We start from the raw sequence: 14,517 nt of genomic DNA on the forward strand, positions 1-14,517 counted from the left end.
TAGAAGTTAATTAATTAGCAATATACATGCTTAGCTAGCAACAATTTATGTTCAACCAGTATCTTTATGTTTAGTTGAGCGTCGGGAAGATTGTGAACCTGAAGTACTCAGCCAATGAGGAACCAGGGGAGGAAAAGATAAGCGTCGGGTAATAGGGCATAAAAGATGGAATACTGTTTTCTGCGGCGCGCCTGCTTGCAGGACGCCCGCCATTGCAATTGCGAATAAAATCTGCTTTTATCAGAGATACCGTCCTGATCAATTATTTGGATATTTCCAACACTTTGATCACTGATGAATGACTGTTAGTTGCTTTTTACGAATGTGCCTAAAAGAAGTTTTCCCACTTCGTTGTGTGCTGTGTTCATTCTAGCTATTTCTAAAGCAATTGGATGATTTTCCTTCTTTCAGCTTTCCAGAATTCACAGTTATTGGAAATATCCAAATAATTGATCAGGACATTATCTCTGATAAAAGCAGATTTTATTTGCAATTGCAATGGCAGGCGTCCTGCAAGCAGGAGCGCACCTATGGACACAGTATGACAGCTTTTGTACCTTGTTTCCCCCCCTTGCCTACCCTCCCTCCCCTGTTTCCCCATTGCCTGGGTACTCCAGGTTCACAATCTTATCGAAGGTTTACATTTGTTAATTACATTCTGACACTTGTTAATTCATGTGCTATCTTGTGCCAGTCAGTCGCCATCCTTCTGTTTCCAAGATGTCTCAGTACTCTTCTTATCGTGTTGATACGGTGATTTTCTCCAAAGCTTCTTCCATTCTGTCCAAGGGACGAAGCGTTAAACAAAGAGCACTGAGGGGGGGATGCCAGGCCTTCCCAATGCCTCTTTAGGCACCTCCTTGGGCATGTCATGACTTGTTCTCTGGTTTGATCAATCTTGTGCAGGATATTCTTGCAATGTGTATGACAAAGTGTAACATATATTTTCATGCTGGCTATACACAAACTGTTGCTAGCTCATATATGTATATTGTTAATTATTTAACTTCTCCTCCTTAAATTCTCTATTACTCAGGTCCTTTCTATCCAGCACCAAAAATTGGTAGTTTTTCTAACTTGTAAGTCTCAGAGGTATTTCAGATGGCTGGGCAGACAGGAGCTGCAGTCTTCGTGTCTATAACTTACTCCATCTACCTAATCTCTATAGCTATGTATATGTATATATTACCTTACTTATATACCACGTGTGTGTTGCTGGGGAAGGTTTATCTAAAGAATAAGTATGAAAACTATCAGAGAACACCAATAAAGAAGAAAGACCCCTGAAAAGAACTATTATTTTTAATAAAGGACACAAATGGCAGCAGAGGCCATGAAATTAAGAAAATTCTTATCTTGTTCTAATGCAGAAACAACATTCGATTCCCACACACTCTAACCCTTCTAATATGCTTTTTCAGAGATTTTGAATTTGGGTGTCCAGAGAGTTGTATTTGGGACTTCAAGGTTTTTGGTTGGTTGGTTGGTTGGTTTTTCAAGAGGAAAAACTCAGACAAGTCAAATGCTGAAAAGAGCCCCAATGAGTTATAATTTAGATCTCAAAGGCTGCAGGCTGTGTTAGAAGTCCTTGGATCTCTAGTTCACCATTCACCTGTAGTCTCCCCAATCTCCACTTGCTCACAGCAGCATTCCCACTCTCGTCTTTTTGTACTGCTTCAGATGCTGTACAGTGTGTAATTCTAAATTTAAAAGATTTCGATCCCTACCTGAAGCTCCCGCATGAAATTGGAATTTAAATACAGAAATGGTTAGCTTGACAGTTTTATGCAAACTGAAGAACCTTCAGCTCGGTATTTTCTGTCTTCTATCTCACACTACGTAGGAAATGCTTACAATGATACAGTGTCACTTATAAAAAGAGAGCTCTTCTGTGCTAGTTGCCAAATATCCACATGCATGCAAAGGCAGACCTTGTGCCAAAGGTATCATTGTAATCATTCTCAGCTCTGTATTTTCATCACTTACCTGTGGCTAGCAATATCTGCACTTACTCCACATCACCAGCTGTGCAAAAAATCTTTCAATACCTTTAAAAGCAGGGAATAGATGCCTGTCCTTTCCCTCTTTTCTTTCTGAGTCTATTTAGACTACTAAGCCTACAGTGTAACAAATCACTGATGCTGATTAGAGAAATCTTCCCCTTAAATGAAGAGAATGCCTCTATCAGTAAAGCAGTAAGAAGAAAATACTCTTTGGCAGTTGAAGGGATAGACTGGCTTTGCAACCATTCAATTTCTCAGCAAGCACTTCAAACTGTTTTCTCTTCTGTTGCTGCTCAGTGCTGAATGCAATCTGCCTCCCCAGAAAACCAAAAGTAGTATATAACATCAGTCATCAGAGGCCAGCTCTGTGTTAGACAAAAGGAACATTGCAACCTGAACTAGAAATAATGCCTGGATCACATTTTTACTTTGTGTTTAAAGGATATTTCCCTGTGTAGTACATTACAAGAAAAGCAGTACTAAATGCCTTTCTGTTTCCCTAGAGGACTGTCTGCTTATTCTAGGGCAAAGGTAGGTAAAGCTGTGAAACACACAGTCTATACCTGTGAGCAGACTGATACATACATGCAGGAAACATTATTTCAGTAGACTCGAACTTTAAGGAATAGCCTTAGGTTCTGCCTTAGGACTCCCTCTGTAGTAGCTTTGATATGACAAGTGTAGTCATACATGGAATGAGATATAAAAATAAAAAGAACAAGGAGAGGAGGAAAAAATTCCCTAGTCAGCATTCAACATGATGGAGTGATTTAAAATGAGACATCAGCCCAAATTCCTTCATGGTCCCAGCGGGAGGACTTCTGCTGGTGAAGAGATTAAGCAGCACAAAACAGGGTTTTCCCTCCATGTATGTGTGAGCAGCCCTCACACTCCTGAGGGAGAATATGCTTTTCCTTTGTGAGGGATCTCATCTCTTGAGTCAGGTAGAAGATCCACAAAAAGGAAAAAGTGACTTCCTCCCAAAGAAATTCCCAAAGCAGGTTGATGGTGGCCATGTCTTTGGCTGTGGCATAAGGACTGTCTGTTCTGAGTAGATATCTGCTTGTCTCAGGCGTGAGGAGCCTAACCACTACTTGTCTGAAATGTATTTGCTTTCTAGCAGTTGTATTCAGGATTTATGACCACATAAGGAATTTGTAGGACTCGTTACCACAATAAATACAAAAGGTGTCAAAATAATGTATTTTGTTTGTAAAGGTTTAAAATGAGAAGAATTTAAACTACAGCCAGAGAATGCTTTGGTCCCTCTCCAATATTTTTGCACATAAATACAAAGGTCGACAAATGGATTTCGCTTTTCCATGGAGACTATTCCAACTCCTGATTTAGTAAACCACAAAAATCAATACATTTAAGTAAACAATTTCTTAATTCATTGTAGCATTTTAATGACTCAGTGTCTACTTTGATTTAAAGTTCTTTTTTAAATGATCTCGGTTCCTTTTTACTCAGGTGGAATAGATAATCCTCTCTGGCATGAGGCATATTGTGTTAAACTAAAAAAGTCTAAGAATAACAAGAACAGCAGATGATCCATTTCAGTGGTCTTGTACCCAGTAGGAAGATTCAAGAGTTTCATTCCAAAGTTCAGTGGATGATGGGCTTGAGCACCTTGATCCTGCAGGGTCCCAAGCACTCTTTGAACAGAGCCATTGCAATTTTCTGTGTTCACAGCCAGGGGGTGTCTGGTAGACACAGAGGCTCTGTCTGAAAGCCTGGGCAAGCTAGGGAGACACTCCGGAAATAGGTGTGAGACAATTTAAGATAAGTGATTTGGGTACTTCCTTCTCTAGATGAGCATGCTCTATGGGAAGAGCTTGCTGCTTTAGGCAACCTTACACGTTCCTGACCAGCCCAAGGTGAAACCACAAAGGAATCAATTTACTTGTTCAAAGTGTTTAACACAATCGATTCCTTTTTGGCAGCCCTGAATGTCATTTAGGCAGCCCAGAATTCTTTTTCAAGTACAGCTAACCCTGTGTGTAGCCAAACTCCTCTAGATTTTTCCATCATTTTCTTTGGTGAAGCAGAAAAATCCCTGCCTGCTGGATTTTATACTTGGTTTTAGAGCCTCCCTCTATTTCAGCTGTTATCAGAGGAAATTACTAAGTTCTAAGGCACTGTTTTGAATTATATAAATTTAATTTTTCCCTGGCTTTTTCTGCTATATCAGTATTGTATAACACATATTAGTAAGTACATAAAATCTAAAAACGTGGAAATTCATTAAGAAGGAAAGAGAAGTGGACACCCGGATTTTGTTGACTCTGATTGATGAGAAGTTCCTGCAGACAAAAGTCTTCCATCAATCTACAAAAGAAACGTGATATAGGAGGCATTGTAATCAAAATATTTTGCCTATGAAGACCAGTGTCTTCAAACATGGCTTCTAAACTGGGTACTTCTGTTCTGTGCTGCCAGTCTCTTCATAGTACCTGTTCTGAGATGGAAAAAGATCCGTGGCCTGTACAAAACTAGCTGGAGCTTTGGGAGCTCCATGCCCCAGAATGTCTGCCTTTCCCTGTCCAAAAAGATACAGAAAAGAGGGAAATTCAAAATTTCTCTCCTTGTTCAACTAGGAGTAATATCTCCTCACTAATATTGTCAGAGGTTAGTACAACAGTACTTTTTGCTTTCCAGATGTGATGTATATGTAATCTCCACTACAGTGAGAAGGACTGCTTGATCAATCATAACAATACAACTTCCCTTCTAAGATAACAGATAAGCACTGATTTGTCAGATATTAGATGTGTAACTGCATCACAGGCTTTTAAATAGAAAATGCCAACTATGGTCTGGCTTGAATAACAAATCATGCTGGAAAGCAATGCTGAGATGTAGGTGCATTGTTGTTATTCAATAGGAGTGGATTCAGGTAAGGCCGTGCTTCATGAGGGTGAAAGCTCTCGCCAGAATCCCTACAATTCACAGATGGCCAAATTGCTTGAATCTACAGTTGCATTAACATGTTATCCATATATATCTAAATTAAAGACCCAAACACTTCTGTATCCAATAGCCCTCAGTACATATTCTACAGAACTATTAAAAATATGACCTTAGAGAATTAGGTTAAACACTGCAAATTTGATTCCTGAAATCAACACAAGATACCACTTCTGAATGTCTCATAATTTGTTTAGGATGTGAATGGATTCTTCTAAGACTTGTATTTCCATTTTACCGGGTCTGCTTTAGACTGCATCTTTATTTCTCACTTCAAAGTCTGCACAAAAATTGTAGATATTTAATTAACAACTGCATAAATTGAGTTAATCTAGCTTAATTGCTGATAAGGATCTCCTGTCTTTTGTCAGATCTTTTTGCTTTCAGAATTCTTTTGCAAATGTTACATACTAATACAAAAAAAAAAAAAAAACCAGCAGCCTTTCATCAAAACTCTGAATTAGTTTATGATTTTTTTTTACATCTGCAGCTGTGTTCTTCCTACAATCCTCTCTTTAACATTTTATCATTATATATCCACACATTATTCCTTAGTCAAACAAAAGCAATTAATTGCATAAAAAAGAAGTAAAAAATTTGACACTGTCTCACTCCATTTCAAATGAGTTCAGCCTTTGATATGTTACACAACTGGAGGTGAAAGGCATTACTTCTTATAGGACATTCCTTTTTTGAGAGCTGCTTCAGGCTGATTACACTTTTCTTTCAGTATTTAAAATGTCATCTCTCTTGTTTAGATTCCTAAAGGTGATATTTAAAACAAATATCTTCATGAAAATGTCTGTATTACTGTCAGAAGATTCGCAAGTGTATCCATTCTACAAGCCTGACATCCTTGAGCCTCTGTTGAAGATCTGTAACCCAAGATCTGCACCCCACAAGCAGAAACTGATTATAACATTCCTGGGTGACTGCAAGTTCAGCTGACCATCATAGAATCATCATCAATTAACCATCTGAGTTGGAAGGGACCCTTAAAGGCCATCTGGTGCCACTCCCCTGCAATGAGCAGGGACACCTACAGCTCCATCAGGTGCTCAGAGCCCCATCCAGCCTGACCTTGAGTGTCTCCAGGGACGGGGCAGCCACCACTTCTCTGGGCAACCTGTTCCACTGCCTCACCACTCCTGTCATAAGAGCCCTTTTTCCTCATATCCAGTCTAGATCTCCCTTCTTTTAGTTTGAAACCATTTCTCCTTGTCCTATCACACAGACCCTGCTAAAGAATGCATCTCTTTTTTTCCTTCTGCCCCCCTTGAAGTGAAGTTTATGTAGCAGAACCACACTGGAAATATGGGAATGAGGATGTCCGTTTGGTCTTAGTCCTTAAATGGCAAAAGTTCTCTTCATTTAAACAGGGCTTATGTTTCCAGTGTCTCAATCATAGACCACAGCACTGCTTTGCAACAAGCCTGGTTTATTCAAATCTCATCCAAGTATCAGAAAATCACATCGCATAGTAATTCACACAAGAAAAAGATCACCTGTGCTGACCTTTCTGGTCTCTGTGCTGGTTCATAACATAACAGTGCAGATCCCTGTCCCTATGGGGAGCAGGAGCAGCTGGGGTTATTGGGACCAACCATGGGATGTCAGTATCGAGCTGTAGGAATCCAGCGACTGGTGAGCTCAACACAGACAGCAGCAAAACACTTGGGTCTTGCAGATCTTTACTATGATTTAAGGTAGTTTGTCAGAGAGCTTGACCTGGAAGCAAAGCCATTTATCACCATGTGCATGTGTGTGTATTAGTTTGGATTTTGATGATACGGGGAATGTGAAACCACAGACTCATCACTGGTGCCTTTGGCTCAAGACAGCATCCAGTTCTTTCTGGTAATATTCATGGTTTCTTATCATATCATAGTTCAATATCATGGACTAGATATTGCTAATCCTGGAGACAGCAAGAATTTTCTACCTAAAATTAGCAACATTTTTCCATTAACAAGCATTTAGTTTTCCATGTAAATAAGACAGCACAAATGTAACACACCCATGCATATGCAAGAAGAAAATAGAGTTAATCAAGCAGTAGAAAAACTTCTATTTTCTGAATCATGTACTCTTTTCTGCCTAATAGTAGCTTTCAAGGACACACCTAATACAAAAATGTAAGTTGGTAACAAGAAAGTGGAAAATTTGCAAAAGGAGTGAAGTGGGCAGCTGGATCAGCAACTCCAAGAGCTAACACAGGCCAGAATAGCTGCACAATCTGCATAGGGGTTTGTATTGTTCCTTCTGCAAGTAATGGCTGGTGACTGAGAAGAAACTTGTTTTTTTTCATAATGGCTAACCACTCCCTGAGAAAATACATATTTGTCAAATCTGAAGATCAGCGTTTAGCAAAAATAAAAAAATTTGTAGCCCTTCTTTTGAAAATATCAGGTCTTCTGCAGACCAGATACATTGATAATAAATTGCCTAACCTTGAAATGCAGCCACATATGAAGATTTCTACTGCTCAGTGAGGGTGACCAGAACAAGACAGACACAAGGATGTCCGTTTAGACATGAAAGGACACTGGGGGAAGAGACGTCTACAATTATAAACGAATAATCTTAGAGAAATAAATGATTAAGTGGAAATTTCTGTATTTTCTGCTTTTTATCATATTCAAAGGATGTAAATTTCCTTTGTGATATAGACTATTCTATTTGTTGTGCTTCTGCTAGATGAGTGACAACAGAAACCTTGGAGATGACATTGTTGGCTCTGTTACAATAGCATCCAGTGCTCCCAGATGGGGCTCAGGTTGCCCATCTACAGGATGCTATGAAGGTTCAAAACAGTAAACATTATTAAATTAAGCTTTGTTTTCAATTGCTGAAAATCTCATTTAAAAATGACATTATGAAATGTGTAATGAAAAATGTGTTCTCTTTGTTTACTTCTAGGAAAATCTGGCAGTGTTTGTTCTGCTGGCATCTTCAAATGCTCTCTCAAAACCTAATTTTGTCCCTCCTTCTTGTCACATCCTGAAGTTAAATGTGGTGGTTTTGACTCATTCCTCTCCTTCAGAAACTGGGACAGCACAAAGAGTCAAAGGAGCAAGGACGGACGGTTGTTGGGCAATGGACAGCAGTGGAAGGGAGCTGCCAGCCATAGAGAAAGGAAGATGTCTCTATTTAGGTCTAACCTCCTTTTTATTAAGAAGTGAGAGGCTTTAAATAATACATACATACACACATTTATCTGATATATATAAAGAAGATTTTTTGAAAGAAAAATCCAAGTTTCTAACTCCAAATTTAAAGGTGACTGCAGCAAACAACTCATCCTTTGCTATCAGCACAACTGACTGCAATATCACTCTCTAGTGAGAGCACATGGACAGAGAACATGACGCAAACATGGCTTCAGTTAATGAAATTATTCTATCGTTATACAATTGCAAGTGGCATAGCAATTAGCAACATTTTTGCTTTACATAGGCACTGGTGAGAAGGGTCTCTGGTGGCCCACAAGTTGGTGAACTGACCCAGAAATGCAGCACAAGGTCTGGCTCTGCAGCACCACATTACAAGGAAGATTTCAATCTCAGATGCGCTGTGTGTTGCAAGAGCACTGCAATACCTCTCCCAAATGTTCCACAAAAAAGGACAGGGTAGTTATGAAGCACTACCTGGCATCTCAGTCATTTAGTGTCTCCTTATCCAAAGCTACCCATACCTGCTGGAGATGAGCACTTCGCAGTTAATTTACATTGGCACAGAAAGAACTCCAGAGAATCATAGAATCACAGAATCATTAAAGTTGGAAAAGACTTCTAAGATCACCTAGTCCAGCTGTCAGCCCACCCATGTCCCTCAGTGCCACATCCACACGGCTCTTGAACACCTCCAGGTACAGTGACTCCACCACCTCCCTGGGCAGCCTGTGCCACTGCCTTGCCGCTCTTTCTGAGAATAAATTCTTCCTAATATCCAACCAGAGGACACATAAATCTTCCAGTTTGCACCATCTTCCTGGTAGTCTTTAAACAAAGATCGTAGAATAGATTTGCTCTCTTGATTGTTAACAGAGGATTTTTCAGTGGATTTTTTTTTTGCAAGGATTTTCTTCCCCAGGGCCATCTCCCAGTTGCTCTATTCTGAGAAAAAGGTTGTTCTCTGATCTTTTAGTCAAGCACTGAGCAACAGTGAAAATCACATGGTTTTTTTCAGCTTATCTCAGAAGCTGTTAGGCGACCATTTGCTACATTTGTTCTATTGTTTTCTGAACATCTCATGCCACTAAATCTGCAAAATAATCTAAAGTTATGGTGATGATACTTGTTTAACTCTGGACAGTCTTTCAACATTCTATGCTAATTATGCCATTACGAAGATTTACCAATTTTGTTCATTTCTAATTTCTGCCTTCCCAAAGGACTCCTATTCTTCTGAGAGGATGAAAACTTGGTAATAAACTAGTAGCCAAGACAATGTGTCACAAGAGGAAGGTTAACAGATTGCCTCGAAATTGACTAAGAACAAAATAAAGCTTTAATGGCCATTAATCTACATGCTTACAAAGGTTCAAACTGTATTAAACCAAAAGGGATTCCCTCTTGTTCTGATCCTACTTTTGCTTATTTGCTTAATTAGCTTGTTTCTAATTTCCTAAGTGTTAGCTTCAGTGGATCCTACAGGAAGGTGATGGCCTGACCCAACACCTATCAGATCCTTCTGGGATGGACAGAGCACAGTGCCTTGAACTTATTCTCCAGCAGGACCTGAGGGCAGAAGGACTGTGTGCAGTGGGGAAAAGTGGAGTATCATCACTGTGCAATGCAGTTTGTGCACACTGGCAGCTAATGCAGTTAATATTATGAGTTGTGTGGGGAGTCAGGATTTTACTGGGCCTGTAGGTATGCTTGGTAATGTAGCTATTTCAGTTCTTTGTAACCATTTTTCTAGCCTAACTAGCCAAGTTTCAGGGAAAACAAGGAAGGTAGTAAGGAAAAGAACCAAGCAAATAAAATCCTTTTAGGACCACTGCATTGCTGAGAAGAAGGGGTCTGCTGTAAGGACATGTGCAGTTCAGTCAGAGTCCTCCTCCAGATCTGAGAGTTGTTGTGGCACCAAAGGCAAGAGACAGCCACCTGAGTGGGATTGAGCAGAACTGTCGTACATTTTGTGTTGTTGGCAAACCACGTACTGTCAGAAATGCAGCCAGGGCTCTGAAGCTGTTTGTGATAGAAGACTTCTGTCTCTCCACCTGTCTTAATTAAAATTGTAGTTAATTATCAGCAGTGGAAATTTTAAAACAAGAAAGGCTGAGATCTACTCCAGCAATTCCCAGCTGAGTAATAAGGTGTGAAACACAACTTTTCCCTTTCTGATGGAACCAGAGAGGCTATTTTACCCAAGGCTCTGGGAAATCAGATTTTAGTGATTCTATGTCCCTACTATGTCTGAGCAGGGCTCAGTCAAAACCAGGAACTGTGCTATGGAACAGCACAAAGATTAAAGGCACTATGAACTAAAAGGATGTCTAATTGGCATGTAGCGTTGTGAGCTGTTCTAACAGGACAGGCTCTTTGATTCTTCAGACAGGCAGAGACTTTCATTTTTAAGCTGTCGTGTTTGCCTCATTGTTTCAGGTAACAGACACTGTTCTTTTTTCTCCTGACATGTAAAGTGCCTTTATCCTCACAGTCCGATGATAGAGTCATTAAGGTTGGAAAAGATCTCTAAGATCACCTAGTCCAACTGTCAGCCCACCCCCACCATGCCCACTGACCATGTCCCTTAGTGCCACATCCACACTCTTGGGATGTGGCACTGAGGGACATCACATCCAGGCTCTTGAACACCTCCAGGGATGGTGACTCCACCACCTCCCTGAGCAGCCTGTGCCACTGCCTCACCACTGGTACTAACATCCCTCTTCCAGAAACAGCTCTTACTCTCAAGGTTATGGACATGAGCCCTTTTGTTGAGAAAGATGTCTCAAACCTGCCTAATTTGACCCATGGCTGAACTGGGTATCTGAATCTTTTCCCCTGGCTGTGAAGCAGCAGACTTAAAGAGTCGTTGCTTCTCCCCAAGCAATACAGCTCCTTCTCTGGATTTGAATGACCACAGTTCCTATCAACTTCAGCAGGATTCATGAGGGATCCTCGCCTTTAAGAAACACATGTATAGTGTTTCTCTGCTCTGTCTGTGCTGGGAAACTGGGGTATTCGTTTGCTTGTATGTTAACAGTCTATGCACAAATGACATTCTCATATTTCTCAGTGCACGCAGACACTTGCAAACGGATTAATAATATTTGTGTTAGCCATGTAACTCTCAGCTTTTGCTTTCTTGAGAAGTCTTGAGATTTTCTGCTGAGAATCTGATGCAGAACTGCGGCAGCAAGTTAGACAGCAAGGGCTTTACCACTTGAGGAAAGCGAAAATCAAAATGTTTAATAATTGTAACCTCTTGCAATCGTACATTCTGCAGACAGAGTTCTGACAGTAACACATCATCCTCTTCTTCCCTGACTTGCATCCTGAGCAGTCTAGGTTATTCCTTGGGATGCAGCGACATGCTCTGCTTTGTTTTCTGCCCCAGCGTATTGCAGCGTTTCCTGCCTTGTCATCACCAGTGACAGAGTATGTGTTCTTCTGAGCTGTTCTTAAAGCTCATCAGGATGAAGGGGGCAAGAGATGGAGGGATAATGCCATGGTCACAGGGGAAAAAGGAAGATTTATATAATATAAATTACCTCTTCATATTATTGTGCATGTCCTGGTTCCCATAGCCTGCTTCTCCTTGAGTATTCAGTAGCTTGTCGGGCAGGGAAAGGGAGAAAGGGCAAATAAATAATGCCCTCTTCACAAATGTCCTTGGGAAGAAACTCTTTAGGAAGGACAGTGAGGCGTTGGCACAGGCTGCCCAGAGAAGCTGTGGCGTCCCATCTCTGGAGGCGCTCAAGGCCAGGCTGGATGGAGCCCTGGGCAGCCTGAGCTGGTGGGGGGCAGCCCTGCCCATGGCAGCACAGGGCTGGAACTGGATCATCTTTAAGGACCTTTCTAATCCAAGCCATTCTGTGATGATTCTGCAATGATTCTATGAAGATATCTAGGCATTGTATTTACCATACTGATCTAGATTAGGGCCTTTTCAGACTTATAACATATTCTACAGTTGTGTATAATGATTTTAACAACACCAGCTCTATGGCTGTTCTTCCATTTCATGCAGTTTCATTGCAGAGGTTTTGCAGATGGCAGTAGAGGAATATACTAATGAAAATCAGCTTTAAAAATGTAGGCATTTGGCCCAAAATTTTGAGGATAATCTATGTTATCTCTAAAGAGGATGTTTGTTAGATATAAAATGAATTACTGCAAAAAATTGTGGGTCATCCCCTGAATATGATCTAGAATCATTCCCCCTGCCCACATTCTTAAATAGGTTTGACAGATCTTGATTAGCTCTAGAAAACTGATGTATGCACACCGAGGCATTACCACATCATCTGTAAAGGCAATAGTACAGAAAAGATAAAACACGGGAAGAGACAGTTAGGAAACACGGGATGTTCACAATCTTTTTTCCCTGGGGGATGTGACTGAAGAGACGGGAACTTGAGCATATTCAAGAGTTTCATCCAGCTGAGCTTCTGAATAGCCTGGAAACCTCACAGGATTATGGCAACTTCCATTGCACCTGAGGACTTTTTATTTGAAGTGCAAAAACCCCACCTATACCATATGAAAATCATTTTCATTTTAATCAAATACGGTATTATTACATTTCAGGATTATATTTCTGTCTTCGCTTAGCTACTTCACTGTTTATTAAGAAAATCTTACAGTCTGCTTTTCTGCAGAGGTATAAAATCACCAATGAGTGATGCCCCAGACATTCCCTTCCAATTATGTTGAACTACAACAGTCAATTGCTATAACACATTTCATTCTTCAATGACTATTTTCATGGATGTGATTTAAATTATACCAAAGATTTTTAATTAAAGTCACCCTTGTCATGCAAATATTTAATTTGTATTGATATCTTTTTAGCTATAAAATACTGTCTTGAGGCTTGGAAAGGGTTCTTTAAAATTCATAAGACTATTTTAACACAATACTGACACTCTGTTACTTGTGACATGAGATATCTGTCAGTCATTCATTATCTGGCTGGCTGGCAAAGCTGTAGAGGTGAAATTCTAGCTTAGAATGTTTTGGAACAGCAAAGATTTCTGCCAGGCTTGTCTAGCTTCAGTTAAGAATGAATAAAAATAACTTTTGATAACAGTAGTGTTGCATAAGTCTTGAAAATTTTCACAAGTCTCATGGTCATAAATGTGTTTCTCCATGGTTCAGCATGTGATGTCACCCGTCTGCAAGAAAAATGAAAGTGGTTTTGTTGCTGTTGTTGTTGTTGTTTTCCTGAAGAATTTTTGTTCTTTCCAACAGCTTCCCAAATAAATGCTTTAATATGAGATCTCTCCTGGATCAGAATAATAATAATAATTTTAAAAAATATATGTTCATCTTTCTTTTAATTTTGTTATTATTTTCCCTACATAAGCAGCACAGGACTGAAATGGATTACCAAGAGATGCTGTGGAATATCTGTTCTTCAAGAGGTAGAGGAAACCACCTGACCTCATCCGGTGTTGGCAACAGTCCTTTGTTGAGTGGGAAGCTGTGTTGGATGGCCATTGCTAGATCACTAGCCATTCCAGCCAATGCTTCCTAAAATTCTATGATTTGAAAGTCATCTTCACAATTATAAGTTATAATCTTAAAGCTTCCCACATACTAAAACTCAGTATTTCTTCATCTCTAGACACTGAATAATTAGGTCTCCATCAGATGGATGTCACTGCTGATGAGAGAGGTTTGTAAAATCATAGTTGGATCTGTTAGGCAATTGATTGGACAGGAAAGGACGACTCAGTTTCAGTCTCTTACAAGCAACTTACCATTCTTCTATAGCTTCTATTGTATATTCCTCCTTCTCTAAGCGAGTCTGTGCTTTGCCTTGGAGGAAGGACAAAACAATGTACCTCAAAAGCCCTTATTTTGGCTTCTAGTTCTTGGGACATTCAAGGAATCCTCTTGTAACTTAAGAGTAATGAAAGAAAAAGTTGTAGCAGCTTTCCTGGGTGTGCAAATGCTTGCATCATTAGTATCATGTTAACTAATGCTGTCAGCAACTTTTGCCACTTCCCTAATTGTTTCCTTTCTGTTGCATTTAGGAAAGGCTTTATTAATTATACTCTATTCCTACCTCTTTTTTCCTGTATTTTTCAGTTAATCTCCAGACATGCAGTTTTCACTTCCCATTCTGCAGCTGCTTTACTTCTTGAAGAGCCTCTGGCAAGGAAACTTGTTCCCTTTGTAAATCTGTGCCAGTCTCATCAGCAGCCTGCTCTTGGTATATGTGCTCACCAACTTCTCCTGAGGCCTCCATCTGTAAGGCCTGACTTCCCTTTGCCAAAGTTCTGCTGAGCTTTCCCAATAGTCCATGTTTACATGTTCACCCACTGATTCTTTCTAGTCTAGCTTGAGAGTGGAGGTGCCAGGCTTTT

Source organism: Numida meleagris, chromosome 1, assembly GCF_002078875.1.
Source record: "Numida meleagris isolate 19003 breed g44 Domestic line chromosome 1, NumMel1.0, whole genome shotgun sequence".
In the NCBI taxonomy this organism is placed as follows: domain Eukaryota; kingdom Metazoa; phylum Chordata; class Aves; order Galliformes; family Numididae; genus Numida; species Numida meleagris.